Below are 22,913 nucleotides of genomic sequence, written 5' to 3'. Positions count from 1 at the left end.
TCTAACACGCGGCACGCGGCGGCACGTGCGGTACCGACGCGCCAACCAAAATATTGAAAATTTTAACCGCAAAATTGTGCTTCAAATTCTTTGTGGAGCGCTCCTTTTAATATGACACGTGACGATCTTAATTTCGTCTATTATTTCGAGGTGTTGCCTTTACATCGGGTGATGGATAAATGAATTGAAAGGGCATTGATTGTGAATGCTGTAATTTATCTGGCTGTGGGTAAAATATATTGTTGTGATAGCAAGAGAGACGCGATGGATTCGCTCTTCTATCTTAAAGAGGTATGTACGAATTCAATACTCTACACAGCTTTTCTTGGCAAATAACCCTACAACAATGTAATAGGTTGTTTTACTGACCTATTTTAAATTAGACAGACATAAAGAACAAATAATAACGAATAGAACATTCCATTTTAGCACAAATATTTAATTCTTCAGACAAAGATATCTTGTTTTATTTATTGCATTTCGCAGATGAATCACAATCCAAAGTTATATTAGCATCACCATTGTTTTTAAATAATCTGACAACAAAATATTTTTCATTAAGTGATCACTCTTTGTTCCATCGCGGGTCTATTTAATATTCGATTTCGCTTAATAAGGATTATCTCCGTTCTATTCATCCAATATTTATTTGCCGCCGACGCCATTGTATTAAACCAAAATTTTACAGATGTTCGACGCGATGATTATTAACTTTATCGCAAAATACATTGCGGGCCCCAACAGCATTATTATTGGGTGCCAACAAAGCGTTGATACTGAACCAGCAATGTATTAAACCGTATGCGATTCTGCATGCTGTTGCATGTGTGACAAAAACGCTACTACTAGAAAAATTTAATACTGTTAGCGCGTACCAGCGTCGGATTATAGAGGGTGTAGTTTTTTAAATAGGGTTAGGCGCATTTTTTCGTTCGAGGGGGTCATGATAAATGACACATGCGAATTTCGAAATACCCAATTTCGGATTTAAGTCACCCCAAAGTGGCCGAAGGTGGACAATAAGGGGTAAGCTAGCGATCTTTCGCGTAATTTACACCGGCTCAAAGGGTGCTGTTTACTGTATATATTGGAATGGTTATGGGGCTTAATAATGCATTTTTCTATCGTTTTCCGACAAGACAATATCGTGAATTGATGGTGGCCATAATTTGATATTTATAAATAATTTATAAGTATTTATTGTATGTGACGCATTTGGTGACCAGAAGATTAATAATAATAATAATAAGGGTGTAGGGATGTGACGACCCCATCGCCCACGGTTGGAATATCTATTGTCTACGTGACAATAGATATTCCACCCGTGCAATCAGTCAACCCGCAGGACACCTTGTGGCGGGGTGTCGGGGAGTAGCGACCCCGCGGGAACCGAGTGCTCCCGGGGGAGGCCCCTGTCTTCATCTCCGGCTCGCCTTCACCGGCCGGTCGGAGTGAAGCCTGACGAGGACAGGACCCCCACCTCTGACTTGCCTTAACCGGCCGGCCAGAGTGGAGTCGCGAGAGCTTTTAGCTCGAAGGGTGGATGCGAAGCGTAAGTGGCGAGTGGGCACGTGATGCTGGACCCTCAGGGAGCGCGTGATCGTAGTTTAAAGTCCAGGGACGCCTCTCCACCCTTAGCTGCTCACAATATGTTGCCCCCTTGTCGCACTATTGCAGCGACTTATTTCGGGGGCCCATACAGTGAGAGGGCGAGTCACCACCTGCCAACAATTTTTTGCTATATCTTAGTAGAAAGGCAGGTGCCATAGTCTTCCATAGTCCTTAATTCCGGTCCATTAACATCCCATTCCATAGCCCAGTTTATTTTATTCCCTTATCTTGCAATAGTCCTACATCGGCCGCGGACTGCCTAGGGCTGTATCTCTATAGTGCAGTCATGGGCAGGCTGCGGCTGGTGTCCCACAACACATTAAAATTCTCGAAAGGGCCTCTGCGTGTTGGATCCGTGTCCCCACGTAAGCCTTCCAAAGATCCGGGTACCGTCCTTCTGGTGGTACCCGAGTATTATGGAACAGAGAAACATAATAATAATAAATTCTTTATTTGACAACAAAGAATATACATGTACATGCAATTATAGGATAACTTACATATAAGTAAAACATAAACCGTAGCTGTAGGTACAATTAATTGCAATATTTGAACAATGTCTCCTATGCTAGGAAATGTCCTGTGTTACAGGAGACATTTATCCGTCCGTTGATACAAGATATATACCTGAATATTATAACAATTCTATACTATGCAAGTATCACTTTAGCCGAAAATTTAATGACTTTAAAGAATAAACTCTTTACATAAAAAAAAAAAATATATGAGAGAAATTTAACTAAAAATCTAAAAGAATTTAAAAGAAAGGATATACGTATTGAGTGTGTGTGTGTGGGAGTGCGTGTGTGTGTAAGAGAGTGTGTGTAGTGTGTGTGTGTGTGTGTTTTCTAGTTTGTAGTTTGGATTAAATAATATAGTGATCTAACAAGTGTTCACATTCATCATAATTAAGCTCTAGAAGGTAATTAGTTAGGTTGGACTTACATTGTAATGTGTTCATGTTGTGTATATTAAGTGTCTTATGTAATTTATTATATAGATGTGCACTTAGGTAGTCGTAATGTCTTTTTGCAAGCTTAGTATTTGTATATATGACTGGACATATCGGCGGGGGTCGCCTCTTATCTGAGAGTTTACTTTTAGTTGCGGGAAGGCTTTTATGCTTCTTCATCATTGCCCGGAGTATATACATTTTGCGCACAGTAAGTACCTTAAAATCAGTGTATACTTGTTTCGTTGGATATCTGAAGGGTTTGTTGAGAAGAGTTTTAATCACTGCTCTTTGAGCTCGTTCGGCTTGTAGAATATTGTTTTTCGGAGCACCTCCCCAAGCGGTGATGCAGTAACCAATAATAGATTCGCATAATGCGGTGTACACTATTTTAAGAACGTCTTTATTAGCAGGGATTCGTAATTTTTTAAAAACAAAGATTAACTTCCTTATTCGTGAAGAGATAGCGTTAAGGTGCTGTTTCCAGGAAAGGCAAGAGTCTATCCAGACTCCGAGATATTTAACTGTGTCGGCCCTATCTATAGATAGACAATTGCAGGTATTTACTCTATCGCACGAGTGGGCTAAAATTTTGAAAGAGGGTTCAGGTGGAATGGCAGATATTTTACTGGCAAAGGTAATAAATTTAGATTTTTGAACATTTAGACTCAGGAAGTTTGAAGAAAGCCAATTTTGAACAACACTTAAAGCACCTTCCGCTCCTTTCTTTGCCTCATCCCAGTCACGGCCACTCACCAAAAGGACAGTATCATCAGCATATGCTATGATACGTGTAGAAGGATAAGCAAGTTGGCAAAGTTCGTTAACATATATTTGAAAGAGGAGTGGAGATAGTAAACTACCTTGGGGTAAGCCAAATTCCAAAGATTCTTCAGTGCTGATGTGACTACCAATCTTAACGGATTGAGTTCGAATATTGTATTTCTAATGGTAAAAGTTCCAATAAATCTTCAATTTTGTATTGCAGTTAATACACCAAAAATTTATGTTCCTCCACTTTTCTTAACGGCTCTGGAAATTTGCAAATTTTTTTACTGAGTAAATTATATTTTCCAATATTTTATCACCATTATGTTATGAATTCGTTCAACAAAACACAATACAGGTATTTTTTAAACATAATTTCATTACATTATTAATAATACAATATTAAAAACAATTTGAAACTATTATACCGCGGCTAGAATAAATGACGGTTCACGGAAACTGCGCGACCCTTTGATAGTTGTTTTAGCTTGTTGGATAGCTTTTTGATTTGCTTTTCACTTGCAATATTACTTTATAGCGATAAAGTTGGAGTTTAATCTATTTAAAAGTTCATTATGGTGAACAATCGTTTTAATTATACAATACTGCGCTGAGTAAAGTAAAATTCCTTGTTATAATATAATTTATATAGTCATAGGATAATATGAGAAAGATAATTTCGCATGTATGGATGGTCGTTTTCTAAGGAAGAGACAATCCAGACTGAGGTTTTAATTGAAACTTTAGGTAGTCAAATCTACCTATTTTTAGAAATGCGTGATACCGAATACTTTAAAAAAGCCTGTAATATAGGTAATACGATAGTAAAATATAGATAGAGCTCTTACAGTCTCTACAAAATATAATGTAGCATCCGAATTCGAAAATCCGGTCGCTTATTGCTCTTTCGTTTCCAATGTTTTTAATACCTATCTATTCGGAACTATTACATGTAAACAACATTTACCGTAGGAGTTATGGTTGTTTTTCAATTCCTATCAGAAATTATGGTTGTTTTGCTATCTTAATTGAATTAGGCATACCAAGTTACTAACAAGCTTTGTAATCATTGTAATTTACGTGTTTTTACCAATTGTTTATAGAAATACAACAAAAGTACAGTCAGTCACCCTTGTAGATGTAAAAAATAGTGAGGAATTCTTGAGGAACCCTTTGGGCCGTTAATAAATGTCACGGACAGGCATGTTGAGGGCGTATGTATTGTTCGTTTGTTAGGAAAAACATGGTGTGGAGTTTTTTGGTATTTTTAATTGGTGGTGCAAAATGACTGGTAGAGGTTATTCTTGTTTGGAATCATGTTTTCGAATATCAAGAACTTATTAATGTTTGTTTTTATAATATTTGGGTGGTGGCTTTATTTAATGCACTCTATTTCAACAATGGATTTTGTTTAAACGTTTTTAAGAGTACCCATACCTTTCCAATCTGCGCGTGCTACGTGCCAATAATAATAATTGGCAAGAGACCGCTCAGGACCGGGGAAGATGGAGAGTTCTCGTCTCAGAGGCCAAGACCCACTTTGGGGTTTCAGCGCCAGAGGAGTTGTATACCTTTCCAAGATCGGTGTACATTATTAGTTTTTCAAAGGTGTAAGTATTGTTGCATTACTAAGGGCCGATTTTTCGATGCTTGGATAAAACTTATCCGTCCAATAAAATTGGGCTTCAAAAACAAACTGAAGTCCCATTTGCTCTGCTTACAAAAAGGTTCTGAGGTCGGGGCTCCAAACACGTGACTCGGTACGGCTCTGGTGATAATTCTATTTGTAGTTGTTTTTTATTAATTATAATTATGATGTATCGCGTATTAGTATTGTATCTTCTTGTAGAATGTATTATTGTCTGTTATGTAAGTAATAATTCTTTATAATATATATATGTTTCCTATCTACTATATTATATTCTTATATATTATATACATAATTACTTTTATTTTTATTTTTTCATAATACTGCCACTGTCAGGTTGTCAATGTGGTGTCCACTGAAAATCAGTGGAGAATCTACGTGTCTTATATGTCCTTAGATTCTCAAACCACTGAGTGGATATTATCCATTTTGTGCCGTTGTAACTAGTTATAAGTTAATTTTATTTATTTTTTATGAATTAATGTGCATCGGTACAAATAAATGTATTTTCTTTCTTTCTTTCTTTCAATAAAGTATTACACGATAATATTAAAATGTCACGTAAACTGTCAAATACGGGCAATTAGAATACGTTTTTAAAATGGTAGTTTTATACATTATTCGACGAATAAGTTTTATCCAAGGATTGAAAAATCGGCCCTAAATAAATAGAAGCTAGTTTACCAGACTTCTAGTCTCACAAAATTAAAATAAATAAGCGTAGATAGTTAAATTTTACAGAGATTTTAAACAACGATACCAAATAATAAACACCTGCATACAATTGCACGTACACGCTACAGCAACAGTAAATTGCTTGTCACATAAAATTCCCAATTCTTGTACTTACGCAAAAACTCATTTAATTTCGACGTTATTAATATTTTGCGCACGACAAGACCTGGCTACCGAATCGTTTTTATATCCAAATGCACCTTTAGGTTTTTTATCGTAAGACAACAAATTATTGGTAAAAAAGTTTTGGAATTGTTCGCGATGCCAATAAATTTTTATACGCATTAAGCGGCTTTTTGTTTAAAGTTACATGTTTATTATGAGGGTACTTTTATTTATTACACATAAGTTATTGATAGTTAATAGCACCCTGAGTATAAAGAGGACGATACACTGGATGCTACGCATGACAAATATAGGCATTGCATTCGATACCTCTAGTGACTAGTCTATGTTAATCTTCTTATATATAAAAATGAATCGCAAAATGTGTTGGTAAGCGCATAACTCGAGAACGGCTGAACCAATTTCGATAATTCTTTTTTTATTATATTCCTTGAAGTACGAGGATGGTTCTTATGAAGAGAAAACGTAAATATGTACCACGGGCGAAGCCGGGGCGGACCGCTAGTATTATTATAACTACGCAATCATAAAATATCTATTATGAATTAGTTTGACAAGTTTCAATGTAGACATATCATAATCAACCCGTATTTGTTTCCACTGCTTAGACAGTAAGCAAATAAACTAAGGTGAGAAGATAATGCGTTAGTGAATTGAAAAATTAATTTATTTTTTATGCACATGGCCAATTATTTCCGTCACCACTACTCTAGTATACTGAAGTAGTCTCCTATATTTAATATACTAGCTGCAGCGCGCGGTTTTACCCGCGGACGAACACGGCAAAAGCAAGTAAGTATTTAAATATAGCTTATCTGTTACATAAGTTATTTCACTAACGAGTATCATCAAAAACCGTTCAGTACTTTTTGCGTGAAAGAGAAACAAACATACATCCTGATAAACTTTTGCATTTATAATATTTGTAGTGGGATGATGAATATCATTATTTAAGAACTTAATGCTAAAATTATGAAGTGCGTGTATTAATGCTTAATTGAAATGAAATGATAATCTTGTAACTAATCGCTTCACGATGTAAATTTAATTGGCGTGACATGAAATACATTTCCATTTGATTGTGTGTTTTCTTATTGTTTCTTTGTCATGTAGAATCTCTGTAGTAATATAATCATCTTTCTTGTATAAACGGTTTTAAAGTGAAACTTTTATTACATCGTCTCAAACTTTTTGGTCTGTGTAGCGCATGTCGCGTGTATCGCCACGCGACCTGCGCTACACAAAGCAGTGTTCGGAACCGTTCGAACAGTTTCACTTTTACCGTGGTTTCATAAAACCACACAACATTTTTTTTATATATATGATTTTTATTCTACTTTGTTTGAAAAATAGTCATCAGTTCTGTAGGTATCTTTAGACACATACTTACATATTATTATAATATCATATTTTTGATTATGATTTTATGAAATATCATTTGCTCAACAATACTTTTATTGAAGCAATGCTTTTTTATTTTGCACATGAATAGCGCGGGTTTACATTGCATTTTACCAATAATTCTGCGTGTTATTCATGAGGTTTAACCACTACTTGTTTCGATATCTGCTTTTACTAAGTCTTTACTGATTTGTAAAATTGTGTTAGTTTCATTTGAAATATAACTTCCACTATTATTTTTTTCACTTTTTATAAAGCTTGCTCTACATTAATTTTCATAGCTTACCGTGCCGACAAATACTCGAATAACACGGATTTAACTAATTCTTAATAATACTTACTTCTGCTTTTATAAAAAAACAATTCAAATATTTTAAGGAGTTTTTAAAAAGATATTGGCTTGAGATTGATTACTTACATCAGTACGAAAAAATAAATAATTTGGAAAATCCAAAAGTGCACGCCTCATAATTTTTTTTTAATAAATATTTATTAATTATTATTTTTGTTTATTTAATAACAATTAAACCACATCGAATCAGACCCTGAAAAATGAAAGGGTTCTATTCCTGAGCATACTCAAGCGTAAGAGAAAAAAAAAGACTCGATTAGTAAAGTATTTCGGTCGCTATCGTGTTAACAAGAAAAAGGATCCGCACATACAGACACACGGACGTCCAAGACAGAACTTTTTTAAACTGTTTTTTAACTAGTTTAAATAACAAAAATGACATCAAAAATATCATGAACGTTAAAAATAGTGTTTTTTCTTAATATGTGTGTGTATGTATTATCTTACAAGTGCAATGTATGATACATAAAGACATTTTAAGTTTGAAAAATCAGATGTTTTGCGCGAAATGACAGTAGTACCCACCTCAACGCTTCGCTTATGAGGCGTGCAATATTTGATTTGATTTGAAACAACCGAATTCTTATAGCTCTATACAAAAACATTTATTACGCATAATAATTAAAAAAACTTACGATATCGCCTTGCACAGTGGGTAAACCAACAAACGAATGCAGTTATTTCGCAATAGAGAGAATACTGGAAGTGCGTAAATGCGTGAACGAGTTATTTGCTAACCAATAACACGCTTAATTTCACTTATTTTGTTGCTATTTTAGGTAACATGGCCAAAATAATAAAGCTGAAATAAACATATACAAAAGATTAATATGAGCTTGAAAAATTAATACATCTACAGAAGATTAATATGAGCTTGAAACAAAAGTTGTAAGAAATTTGACCGGCTCACCGATACAACCAATATGAGTAGTCCTATAATAAACAACAATATTTTCAAGAGATTTTTAATAGGTAGGTAAAAAACTAGGTATTTCACAGATTTCTGTCAACAGTAGAAAAAGGTTAAAAATTACATTGGAATTTCATAAATCAATTTTTGTTCCAAATACATATTTCAATGGGGATCAAAAACGAAGTCAGCGCGAAAAGCATGAAATGCAATCAATAATATTATAAGAAATTATCTTACAAGTGCAATGTATGATACATAAAGACATTTTAAGTTTGAAAAATCAGATGTTTTGCGCGAAGTGACAGTAGTACCCACCTCAACGCTTCGCTTATGAGGCGTGCAATAGCCTCATTGTTTGGAATCGTTACAAAACTGTACTACGACAAATAAGCTAATCACCTGACTAATCCAGTGATTTCGTCACTCGTTTTCAATTCATATAGACAGGCTAATAGGCAACAAATACGAGTTAATAAAGAAAGTGTCCAGATGCGTGGCCACTAATCAGTTGTCACGGTGTCATTACAGGCCGCAACGGTCTCCGCGCACCTTGCAGACACCTTGCGTAACGTTCGGATACTATATCAATTATTCATCCACCACACAACGGAAAAACAACCCTATATCTTTAAACTAGAGTCTTAAATCCCTTGGGAGAGTGTACACACCCTACCTGTAAATTTTATTAAGCTAAATATCGTTGTATACAGCTACGCTTGTCTCAAGAATTGGTTCTATACGTTGAGATCTTATTCGATAAGATAGGGGTGGTTGGGGTGACGGACAGATGGACTTAATTACGTAATAACTATGACGAAAGCGTGTAATGGACAACTATAGGACTACAATTGCGTAAAGGCAAATTATTAAGTCGTTGGTTGATCAGTGATAGATAATTTGGAGGTCGAGAAATGTTAGCAAAGTTTGGTAAGTTCGTAGGTACGCGTTGGGTGTAGGTACAGAATTTAAAGGGAAGTTTCCAGAAAAATATTCAATATGCGAGTTAATATCATTAGAAGTCAGATAGGTGTGTTATTGTAAATTCTTAAAGAATGTAGGTCTATTAATCAATTTTATATATAAAGTGAAGTCCCGTATCCCCGTAGTGGGGTAAGGGGCAGATGCATTATGCATACATCTGTTTCACTGATCGATTTTCTTTAGGGACAAGTAGGTGATCAGCCTTCTGTGTCCTACCAGACCGAGACATTTTTTTTTCTTCGTCTCCACCGGGAATCGAACCCAGGACCCTCGGTTCTACGCTCACGCGTCAACCACTGTACCAAGGAGGCGGTCCGGAGGAATTTTATATATAAGTAGTACCTATATATGTATAATTATGTATCAAGTGAATAAGGAATTAAATGATGATAAATGCTTAAACTCATGCATTTATCTCTTGACAAAGACATGTGGCAAAGCACTTTAAATAAACTTCACTAGCTATTGCACAACGTGTTAATAATTCAAACAACAATTAAAAGTAAATTAGCATTTTATCAAACGACCGTTTGAGAAACTAATAATTTGGTACAAAATGAGTCAATACACGTTACACATATTGGCAATGAAATGAGCGTCTTCTTTCTTTTCTTCAATTTAAATCATAGTGCTCTACATCCTTACAGCCTTACTAATAAAAAGTTAAGCAATGGATAAATTTTTACCATTTTCTACTATAGCTTTGTCTTGCTCTCGCTCATATGAAACGTCAATCATAAAAACAAGACAAGTTATTGCAATAACTAATCCACTGCAAAGCGAATGGGTAACATTTTATTAGTAAGACCGTCAAAATATAAACAAAAAACTCATCATCAATAAACACGCAAAACAACCAAAAAAAGTGAACAGCACATCTCCAATAAATAACGTCTTATGCGACGTTTTGACAAAATGTAAGTTGATAAAATTTCCCTCTATCTAAGTACAAATCTCGACAATTTATGTCCGTCGTTATTCGTCGAAATACCTTGGCGATGCAGCGATAAACCGCCGGAAAACGGGATAGAAATATGGTTAGCCAAAAGTTGAGGAAATTGTTTAAGTGGTAGGTACATTTATTTTTACATTAATTATCTGTTTGGTGCAGTAGTTAAACGCTTTGGTTCGGTCCGTGGCTCGGATGCTGGTGGAAGGAAGAAAAAAAATATACAGCTTGAAGAAACGTTTATTAATTAGTTATGGATAGATTAAAAAAAATCTAAATGCTTTAAATTTTAGGTAGGTACTGATATTTTTGATTAACGTTCAAATATATTCGCAGATAGTCAATAAATCAATAAATTAAAAGATTTTGTATATATTTTCTGTGCACATATTATACTTACAAAACATAATAGCAATGTGTATATTTCAAAAGCACAGTTACTATAACATTGTAAAGCTTCATTTGTTAACAAATTCACTTTCATTTTACGAGCAATTTCTTTAAAAAATGACGAATCATTCTTCATTAATAAAACAAGATAATATAACTGGATTCGTTCATAAATCCAACTTGATGTTTATGTAGACATACGATTACTGAGATATAATCTGCATACAAAATTAAGTGGATGTTAAAAGTTGAATATGACCGTAATAACAATGACTGTTTGTGACTTGTTTTATTTCCATTTCGAACAAATATAACCTTAAATTGTTGCTCTTAATACCAAAAGAAAAAATGAAAGATTGAAAAGAAAAAAAGAGGGATTGATTTGTCACGAATTAAAAAAAAAACATTGCACAAGGCAGAAGTTAAAGTAAATTTATAATGAATCAATACAAGTTTTCAATAAATGAATCTATATTAATTTAGATAATAATGTTCGTCTAAATACACATAAAACTTTAAACAAATCATATATCAAATCACATACAAAACTTATAATCTCAAACATTCACCACTATTCGACATTTGATACCCTATCCCATAGTCCCATTCCAAAGTTGGGAAGAAAAATGCCTCTTAAAGAGACTCTCGTGACATGTGACCCGTGGGGTCCGACACCACCCCGTTATCAGATGACCCCAAGCTCCTTATCAACAAATTTACTACTGTATAAGGCATTTTCTGGTGTTTATTGCGTCGTAAAAGAGAGGGTTGAAACTGTGGAGTTTTATCTCGTGTGAGATTTAAATTGAGTATTGAAGATTGAGATTATATTGGTTATAGAAAGTTCATTGATTATAAACACTTTTAAATAATCTTTTTAGTTAAGTGTCATTATTTTGTAATTTACGAATCCATTTATTACTTACTAGCTGTGCCCCGCGGTTTTACTCGCAGTGCTCCGCTTCTGTTGGTCTTAGCGTGATGATAATATATTATGCCTATAGCCTTCCTCGATAAATGGGCTATCCATAACCAAAGAATTTTTCAAATCAAAAAAGTAGTTCCTGAGATTTGCGTGTTCAAACAAACAAGCTCTTCAGCTTTATAATATTAGTATAGATTTTCGAAATCAGAAACATTATAGAGCACACAGCTATAATAAAAATCAAATTTTTTACATAATACATATAATTATTTATAAATATTTGGTGATAATACTTCATAGATAGTAGATAGTATTTCAAAACATTTTTCAATGAAACACTTGAACGTCGAAAAGCTCTTGGCTCGACCACAATTTTACATTTGTGTGCTGTTTATGTAAATGAGTACACGCTAGACATGTGAAACTTTTCCATGTACGACTGTTTCAAACTTTGAGAAAATATAATAGTATTTATACCTACTTTTTGGATAAGTTTACTGGAAAGCTTTCGATTATGAACGGATGATGTATAGGATATTATTATTAATATATTTATAACTAGCAGTCCGCCCCAGCTTTGCTCGTGGTACAAATATAGCCTATAGCCTTCCTCAATAAATGGACTATCTAACACTGAAAGAATTTTTTAAATCAGACCAGTAGTTCCTGAGATTAGTGCGTTCAAACAAACAAACAAACAAACTCTTCAGCTTTATAATATTATTAAAGCATTATAGTATATAGATAAGGTAATAATGAATATTAATACAATACTCTTTTAAAATAGAATATCCATAAGAACTAGAGAAAGATTAGCTTCAAGACTTTTACAAGAATTTCAGATATTATTATAAAAACACTTTCACAGAAATTAAAATTATAATATTATTAGTTGATAACACACCAAAAACCATTGTAAATATAAAGGTAATTTTTAAAAGTATTGCATGAAATTGCTTCATACACGAAGATAATCATATATCTTACACAAAAGGACACAAATGGCCGTATAATTGTTTTATTGGTTCCGTACATTTTTTACTTTAAATTTCAGTTCCGAAAGCCAATTATTTCTTCGTATCTGTCATCATCGATTGTTACAAAATGACGGTGAAAGATGACTATCATCAGCCCCCGGCTTTGCTTCACACTTTTGGTTTTTACGCACATTACATTTCACCTGTTTTGTACACGCAAGCCTTCGCATGATATTTTATTATGTAGCGTTAATCGTTTTCTCAATTACCTGTATTATTGTGTTTTAATGCTTTTGGACAATTTAGTTATGCATGTTTTTGTGTATTTGTTTAATCTTATTAGTTGAATAAAATTTGCAAAACAATTTTGGAATTTCAACGATTAACTATATTGATCATTTATTGTAGTTTAATCTGTGGGTTTGCTCGCGTGAACCTAGCTGATATGTTTTTGAGATCTAGCAGAAATATATCTGATATTCATCACTATACACTTATACATAGGTACCTAAATTTATTGAAATAAGGGAAACGGTTTAAATGAAAAAGATAATGATTTCAAGCAGAATATAATTTTCAAGTATTTTAATTAATGACATGAATTAAGAAAACTACCCATATTTATGACCCTAATAAAAATTAATTAGATCGTCGTTGGAGGTCCCACAATTTCGCAAATTTTGTGATATTATGCACTTCAGTTGCATGTCTTTTTAATTACTTGCCTTTATTGGTATTGTGATACCTATATCCATAAAACTCCTCTTTTGTTATATTTTATTATCTGTACTTTCCAAGATTTTACGCACGCGTCACATTTAATATTTTAAAGCATGCAAAACTACTAAATTCGTGAAAATTGTACAAAAAATGTTTTTACTCTGTTATTATCACAGTTATTTGCCCAAATAATAATGAAATCATTAAATCCTTTCTTAAAAACTTAAAATACATTTCGAACTTTTCCCTTCCCAATTGCTTCAAAAAAGGTCTCACATTTTAAACCCTCTTTTAAACAACTAGAACCATTGTTAAGAATGTCACACAAATCGTCTTATCCCTGTATTCTTAAATCCCGCATGTCATTATACAACTGACCCTTGGCCAGTCTAAATTGGCATTGCCCGGTAAATTCGAGTTATGTCCGACTAAACCCGACTTTGATTGACATCTTTAGCTTACGAGTGGTGCGTCAGGTATTTGAGATACATTATTCATCTTTATACGTAGAATATTTATTATCTTACTTACTGGTATACTATAATCTATACTGATATTATAAAACTGTACAGTTTGTTTGTTTGCTTGAACGCGCTAATCACAGTAACCACGAGTCTAATTTAAAAGATTATTTCACTCATAAATAGCCCATTAATCGAGGATGGCAATAGGATAATATATGTCATCACGCTAAGACCAATAGAAGCCGAGCATTGCGGGTAAAACTGCGGGGCGCAGCTAGTAGAAGTATAATTGTAAACATTAGCCAATTTAGCTTAAAGTTTTTAATTTAAATCGAAAACTGCCCTTTTAATACTTATAATACAATTTTTATTTCAGGTTTATATAAATTTTTCTAGGTAGATAACATAAATGAGCTTTCTTAAATGGTAACAACCATTTTAAAATGAATTACCCAAGTACATGTAACATTGGAGCTAAGGGTCCCGACGCATGTAGAAACCGCAGTCGTTTGCGGCAGGGCTAACCGCATTGTTTGTTTAAGACGATACACAAAAAAAAATCCACTGCTTGGCGGGCGGAGTCTAATAGCTCGCTATCGCGAACGCGGGTGTGCGCGAAGTCATTCTTGCATACTCGCCGCGCTGCCGCTGGCCGACTCGGGACAAACATGTATGGAGTCGTCATACAGTTATAATATTGTTATACATATATTTAATTGTTGATTTATTGGTTTTATTTTCTTGCTTATAAACACAAAATTATCTTCTTTTTAACAACTACTTAGACATTATTAATAATTATTTATTATTATTATTTCGTAATGTTTACTTTATTACAAAATAATACAGGTTATAAATAATCTTTAAAATAACAAAAAATATTGTTACTCTGAAAAAATGAAATGGTACCTAATTACGCGGACTACTGAATTGATTTAGATAGAATTTGATGCTGACGTAGATATTACATCATGCCCAGAAATGAAAGGTACTATTTCTGAAAGAAGTTATAAACCCTAATTCTTCTCAGTCAAAGTCAAGAGTGGAAGATATCGCTAATACAGTAAAACTGATGCGAAACTTTGGATGTTAATTTGTATATTTTTTTGTTAGTTGTTACTTAATCACGTCAAGACTACATTGCCAATTTTTATAAAATATAGCTAATTGCCTGGATTTACACATAGGATACTTTTTATCCGAACTGAACACTTCTGTGGGATAAAACAGGATTCACGATATATAACCTAATTCCACGCGGGCAAAGCCGCGGTCGGAATGATATCTTTTTAAATAAAAAAATTGTTTAAAAAAAACACAAAATATATTGACGCATGTATTTATTTTTTGCACTCTATTATAATTGTAATTATTCATTACAAATAATCAAAATAAAATAGCCAGAACAAAGTTAGGCCCTGGTAGGATAGGTAGGCAGGTACAGCAATGTGAGACGAACACTGGCTTATTTATACCAATAATAATGTATTATAAACATTAAATTAAGTTTACTTTCTAACAACAAAAATACATAATATTAGCTAATGTGAAAACGAATCAACCAATCATCCCACAACAATGAAATGTGCACACAAATATTCATCCAAATCGGTTCATGTGATTAGGAGGAGTGACTGCAGCGCCATCCTCCGGGCCCAATTGTGTTTCCAGATCACCCAGGAACTCAATTTAATATACTTAAACAAAATTTTTCGAAATAAAAACTCACATTACTATGTAAATATGAATATAAACCGGTTTTAGTACTAAGCAATTTCCCGCACAGGTGTAGTAAGTATAAATGAAATAAATATCAACATCAAATTCTTTATACAACATACTTATCTACCACCTACTAAGAAATTCTTGAAATTTTTTCGTATTTTTTTAAAATATAATACTACTCCAACGAGCTCCTGTTCCATAATTCCATATTACGTCCACCATACTTCCACTAAGTTCACCATGATTTTTTATTTCTTTGCACTTTGTTGCTTTTTGCTAAAAATGGAATCATGCGATAAAACCAGTAGAGCGTTGATAACATACATTTTTGACTGAATAAAGGTACTTACGAAGGAGTGGGTTCACATTGTGAACAATCAGTGGGTTTATTTTCCTTCTGGATTCCGGATTTCTGAAAAGATTATTTATGCTATAAATGAAAAAATCTTACACATTCGTTATGTACTTAAAACAGGGGTACATATCAAACATCGTCTATAATACAATTATCATCAAATTTAAAATAAAACCAACTTACTTCTTAATTTGTTCCAATTGTAAGCATTCTTTTTCCTCCAACCTTTATGTTTCTTCTTCTTATTTTCTTTATTGTCCCCATTTGTCTCATTTTGTCTTATCGTGTTGTCACCCTTTTTTACGATTGCGCAAGCGACACAAGTTCCCCGTGTGACGGCCGTAGCGGGAATGACTCGTGCAGCGATCGGGGTAGGAAGGTACAGGGCGGCTCCGGCTATATTGGCTGGTCAGGCGCTAATTTCAAGTATTTCTTGTTTATTTCAAAACCATCGCATATTTCAAAATTCTAACAAGGTAGACGTATAGGTTGTATATTTTATAGTTAATATCCAAAAAGTCGTAACTTTACGTTTGTTATTTTGAAGATGCCAGAGATTAAAAAAAAATAACAATGAGAACTTTGTATTTTTTTTCTATCGAGAAAATATCATGGAATCATGTTTCTAAAACGGTAGACGTATTGTGTTACTATTGAACTTTCTTGTCAAGAATTTTCATCACGACAACTTTAATATTATAAAAATTACGAAGGTTTAAAAAGGGCCGTAAATGTTAGAAAAATTAATTCATCACCTTAACCGCTTCTTGTACATCATCATTTACTTTAGAACGCATCATTATGAGAACAGATTGATGTAAGGAACTGGAGTGTTATAATTTAAGGTTATGTTTGGTTAGGAAATGTTAAAAAGAAAAACCTTGAAAGATATTAATTTTAGAAAAGTTTGTACACCTATATTGTCATTATTAAGTTATGTAACTGATAAGTTGTTATTGAATAAATATCACGATTAGGTACCTACTACCTACACTGTAAGGTGTTTTACAAAGTGTATTAAAAATTAAAAATTTTAAATATTTCTGGACAATTTTCACACGGCACGATCATGGGAACCTACGACCACTGGCTTGAAAGGCAGGATCACTACCAACCCAACCAACCGGTCAGTCATTTGGAAAGTAGTGGCTCAAACTTAGTTTACTTAATCAGTAATCTTTAATTACCTAACCTATCCCTTTTCACTGCTATTCTACATATTCTGAACTGTTCCATATAAATGTTCTGCCCTGCCCTGCCCTCAAAAAGTTTATCAGTACAAAACAACTTAAAACGGGGTCCATCGAAACTTATTCGCATAAATCATTGACCGGGGGAGATGTACCACGTACCAGCAATACGTCATTTTGACCGGCTGCTATTTGTCTTGCAAAAATTCGGGAGACATCTTAAGAATGTCCGGTAGGAATGTCTAGGGTTAGGGGACTATTAGATGTCAACAAGTCTTGAGTTCAATACAACGGTTCGATCGTTGTTATTCGAGCTTGGAATACGGGTTGAATGTTTTGGAGGCAATTTGGAATACTGTATGGAAGATGGAACATCAGGCTTGTATAAATTCTAGAGTTGGTGTAATTTACGAATTAGAAAGCAGTTATAAAACAAGTAGGTAGGTACCTATCTACACTTAAATTTTCAGTCAGATTCAAATTATTTTGAAAGAATTATTTTTTTTTTACATTGAAGTACCCTTAATGTATTAGTATCAAAATAACAAGAAAATAAAGCATATTTATGAAGATGAATATGCTTTGAAGATTAGAGCATATTTTCTCAATAACTGTCTTTTTCAGCAAACACATTTAAAATTATTGTCTTATGAATGTCGACTAAAAACTAAGGCAGTATTCGTATTTCCCTTCACAAGTGTAATCCCGTGAGCATGAGATTCAATAATGCCGCAAAAAGTGAGCATAAGGACCCGCCCAGGAGATTTCAGAACTGCCCTACGGTCACTTGACGAATTGTTTCTTTGGGAAGTGCAATAATAATGACCTTAGACAATGTTGTACGAATTCTACATGAAAAAATTAATTGATTGAATGGAATTTACAGATGTTTAGTACGATAAAAATGTTGTACTTGGTTGTGGGTAGTTATTAATTTAAATGCGTTATGTTAAATAGGTACAGGCAACGGTAGTAGAATAGGTACAGAATATTGTGTTTGCTACATATTTTCATTAAATATTGAATGATTGACTTTGAACCTTGTAACAATTTGTAAGTTTGTTACTTATAAAGTTGACTTATACACAAATAGAAAACAAAACGATGATATACGTGAAAGTCTGATCAGGTTTAGATAAGTGGCCTGCGGAGAGCCATCTGTCTCATTTTCCATCCGAGCACATTTCTACTAAGCATATACCGGACATACAAATCCGCCCTTTGTCGGGCCACGAAACTGGCTACAAATTGATAAAACGATATAATAATTTATTATCATGTTGGTAAGTTCATAAGCTGGTGGATGATACACAAACATAAATAGGTACTTAAAAACCAATAAATCGCTTCACTTTTATAAAAATTTGGTTGATTTGAATGCTCTGATACACAAATTTTATTGACTAAAATGTAAGGATCTTGCACATTACAAGAATCGAAAAATATAATTAGTCTAATCTAATCTTTTAAATAGTTTTAATTACTTATCTTGATTAATAACGAAATTTTATAACAAAGTTAATAGATAAAGTTGAAATAAACGCGTTATTCATGGCCCCGTAGCAACCGCAGTTCTTGGGCGGCAGCGGTCAGTAGCGACGTTTTATTTCGCCCTTATCTGATTTATCCCTGATTTGGGACGGTCCCACATCCGCCGGGAAACAATTACCTTATTGGAGGCTTTCCATCATTTGCCTGCGCTTGGAGATTTAGCGGTGAATGTAGACGGGTTTAGTTAAATTGATCGTTTTTTGTTTTAAATCAAAAGTCGACTCGAGTCGTATAGAAAAATTATTATACTCAATTTGTATTGACGGATGACACAAATGTTAAAAATGTACACGAAGCTTTGCATGAAACCTGTTTAAATTAATGGCAAAATCTAGCGTAAGGTAGTAGCTTGATTTAAGCTGCATTTTTCATTAAGTGTTTGATTTATGATAAATATCGTTTCTAAAATAATACTACCTGACCCACGCAATGTCTACTCTCAAAAGCAAAAGCAATATTATTCCCATTTTTCATTACTTCTCTGCTCTACACCTATAAGTTATCACGTATGCCTATAGAATCTCAGTACCGTATATAAGCGTCGATAAATGAACCAGCTAACAATTCTAAATTGAGTAATTCTGGATGCTCATTCACCTAACTGTTAAGTTACGTAAGTATACTTAATATTATCAAGAGGAAAGGTTTGTAATTATGTATGTACGGTTTTCACGCATAAACTACTGGACCGATTTTGATGAAATTTGGCACAGATAATCTTTAGACCCTGAGAAAGAACATAGGCTACCTTTTATTGCGAAATATGTACCACGGGCGAAGCCGGGGCGGACCGCTAGTATATGATATTATTAATACTATAACACACGTATTCTACACCGACCTAGAACATACCGCGACATCCAGCGTGACTCAACACGAAACACAATAGCCATTGTGACGGACTCGATTGTTTTACCGACTTTCTATTAACCTTTAGCGATTGTGAAAAACTGTCAAACGCTCCTGTGAGTGTAATGAGTGTGAAGTTTTGATGAGGCATCTGTAGGGTAGAATTAAGGCTGATTTTACTGCAGTTGTTGTTTTAGCGTGTTCTTTATTGAGTGAGTTGTCTTTTGTTGCATTAAAATCAACCTACAAGTTGTAGAGTACTGTAACTGTCCGTCAATTATTGCTGTTTTAAACTGATATTCATTTTCCCACAAATAAAGTTTTAATCGGGATGTTTTGTTCATTTTATAACAAAAACATAACACGCTTAATTTGATGCTGATGAGCTTAATTAAATTTTTATTCAAAATATAATCAGTGAAGTTATAAATAAATTAAAGATATAAATTACCGTATCCAAAAGTATATTGCTTCGTGTTCTTCCCGCCAATCGTAGACCTTCTGCCTCTTGCCATGGCGTGTCCTAGTTACTGCACTGTCAAACTATCAACTATTTAAAACCATTTTTATGTAACTTTTTGTTTTTATGATGCTTTACCATTTCCTTTTTACGTTATAACTATTTAATTATTATCGTAATTACCTATATGCTTTTTGCACATTAATACGAAAATAAATCTGTATATTTTAATTTTTAGCGCTCAGATAATTCTATTTAAGACGATACACAAAAAAAAATCCACTGCTTGGCGGGCGGAGTCTAATAGCTCGCTATCGCGAACGCGGGTGTGCGCGAAGTCATTCTTGCATACTCGCCGCGCTGCCGCTGGCCGACTCGGGACAAACATGTATGGAGTCGTCATACAGTTATAATATTGTTATACATATATTTAATTGTTGATTTATTGGTTTTATTTTCTTGCTTATAAACACAAAATTATCTTCTTTTTAACAACTACTTAGACATTATTAATAATTATTAATTATTATTATTTCGTAATGTTTACTTTATTACAAAATAATACAGGTTATAAATAATCTTTAAAATAACAAAAAATATTGTTACTCTGAAAAAATGAAATGGTACCTAATTACGCGGACTACTGAATTGATTTAGATAGAATTTGATGCTGACGTAGATCATCATGCCCAGAAATGAAAGGTACTATTTCTGAAAGAAGTTATAAACCCTAATTCTTCTCAGTCAAAGTCAAGAGTGGAAGATATCGCTAATACAGTAAAACTGATGCGAAACTTTGGATGTTAATTTGTATATTTTTTTGTTAGTTGTTACTTAATCACGTCAAGACTACATTACTAATTTTGATAAAATATAGCTAATTGCCTGGATTTACACATAGGATACTTTTTATCCGAACTGAACACTTCTGTGGGATAAAACAGGATTCACGATATAACCTAATTCCACGCGGGCAAAGCCGCGGTCGGAATGATATTTTTTTAAATAAAAAAATTGTTTAAAAAAAACACAAAATATATTGACGCATGTATTTATTTTTTGCACTCTATTATAATTGTAATTATTCATTACAAATAATCAAAATAAAATAGCCAGAACAAAGTTAGGCCCTGGTAGGATAGGTAGGCAGGTACAGCAATGTGAGACGAACACTGGCTTATTTATACCAATAATAATGTATTATAAACATTAAATTAAGTTTACTTTCTAACATCAAAAATACATAATATTAGCTAATGTGAAAACGAATCAACCAATCATCCCACAACAATGAAATGTGCACACAAATATTCATCCAAATCGGTTCATGTGATTAGGAGGAGTGACTGCAGCGCCATCCTCCGGGTCCAATTGTGTTTCCAGATCACCCAGGAACTCAATTTAATATACTTACACAAAATTTTTCGAAATGAAAACTCACATTACTATGTAAATATGAATATAAACCGGTTTTAGTACTAAGCAATTTCCCGCACAGGTGTAGTAAGTATAAATGAAATAAATATCAACATCAAATTCTTTATACAACATACTTATCTACCACCTACTAAGAAATTCTTGAAATTTTTTCGTATTTTTTTAAAATATAATACTACTCCAACGAGCTCCTGTTCCATAATTCCATATTACGTCCACCATACTTCCACTAAGTTCACCATGATTTTTTATTTCTTTGCACTTTGTTGCTTTTTGCTAAAAATGGAATCATGCGATAAAACCAGTAGAGCGTTGATAACATACATTTTTGACTGAATAAAGGTACTTACGAAGGAGTGGGTTCACATTGTGAACAATCAGTGGGTTTATTTTCCTTCTGGATTCCGGATTTCTGAAAAGATTATTTATGCTATAAATGAAAAAATCTTACACATTCGTTATGTACTTAAAACAGGGGTACATATCAAACATCGTCTATAATACAATTATCATCAAATTTAAAATAAAACCAACTTACTTCATTAATTTGTTCCAATTGTAAGCATTCTTTTTCCTCCAACCTTTATGTTTCTTCTTCTTATTTTCTTTATTGTCCCCATTTGTCTCATTTTGTCTTATCGTGTTGTCACCCTTTTTTACGATTGCGCAAGCGACACAAGTTCCCCGTGTGACGGCCGTAGCGGGAATGACTCGTGCAGCGATCGGGGTAGGAAGATACAGGGCGGCTCTCGCTATATTGGCTGGTCAGGCGCTAATTTCAAGTATTTCTTGTTTATTTCAAAACCATCGCATATTTCAAAATTCTAACACGGTAGACGTATAGGTTGTATATTTTATAGTTAATATCCAAAAAGTCGTAACTTTACGTTTGTTATTTTGAAGATGCCAGAGATTAAAAAAAAATAACAATGAGAACTTTGTATTTTTTTTCTATCGAGAAAATATCATGGAATCATGTTTCTAAAACGGTAGACGTATTGTGTTACTATTGAACTTTCTTGTCAAGAATTTTCATCACGACAACTTTAATAATATAAAAATTACGAAGGTTTAAAAAGGGCCGTAAATGTTAGAAAAATTAATTCATCACCTTAAGTTGATAAACGGACATGTTAAGCGGACTTCGATTAAAAGTTTATTTTTCATCCTTACTATTTGTATAATATTTTATTATTAGCTATGTAACCCTTCAGCGACCACGCTTCTAAAATTTGTTATTTTCTTAGCTAAATCCTAAATAAATTAGAATGAAAAAGTGTTATTAAATAAAAATTATAACATAACACAGTAAGCGTCAGTTTCATCACTTGCTTATTAAGTTACTGATACCATAACCAACACTATAACTAATAAATTATTTGTCACTAAACTGACAGATAAACTAAACAGAACACATCCAGAACTTGAAACTGG

The 22,913-nt window shown here is 33.5% G+C and overlaps 3 long non-coding RNA genes across 3 annotated transcripts in view; 1 reads left to right on the top strand and 2 right to left on the bottom strand.

Annotated features, from left to right (window-relative positions):
* The window catches only part of LOC149484955 (uncharacterized), a 105,569-nt gene continuing 82,656 nt past the window's right edge, over positions 1 to 22,913 (top strand). The window contains exon 1 of the long non-coding RNA XR_016316330.1: positions 1 to 291. This is a non-coding gene — a long non-coding RNA (uncharacterized LOC149484955). The remainder of the gene's footprint in view (positions 292 to 22,913) is intronic.
* Positions 15,248 to 16,393, bottom strand: LOC149484959 (uncharacterized). Its single transcript, XR_016316247.1, has 3 exons — positions 16,176 to 16,393; positions 15,988 to 16,049; positions 15,248 to 15,913 (listed from the first exon to the last, which is right to left on the bottom strand). It is a non-coding gene; the product is annotated as an uncharacterized LOC149484959 (long non-coding RNA).
* Positions 21,277 to 22,591, bottom strand: LOC149484958 (uncharacterized). Its single transcript, XR_016316246.1, has 3 exons — positions 22,018 to 22,591; positions 21,830 to 21,891; positions 21,277 to 21,755 (listed from the first exon to the last, which is right to left on the bottom strand). It is a non-coding gene; the product is annotated as an uncharacterized LOC149484958 (long non-coding RNA).

Source organism: Colias philodice, chromosome 11, assembly GCF_061535455.1.
Source record: "Colias philodice isolate Cphi_HAF_F1 chromosome 11, ilColPhil1 Martin Lab GWU primary, whole genome shotgun sequence".
Lineage (NCBI taxonomy): Eukaryota > Metazoa > Arthropoda > Insecta > Lepidoptera > Pieridae > Colias > Colias philodice.
Note: the sequence above shows the minus strand (reverse complement) of the source record. Positions and strands in the feature narration are given on the sequence as shown.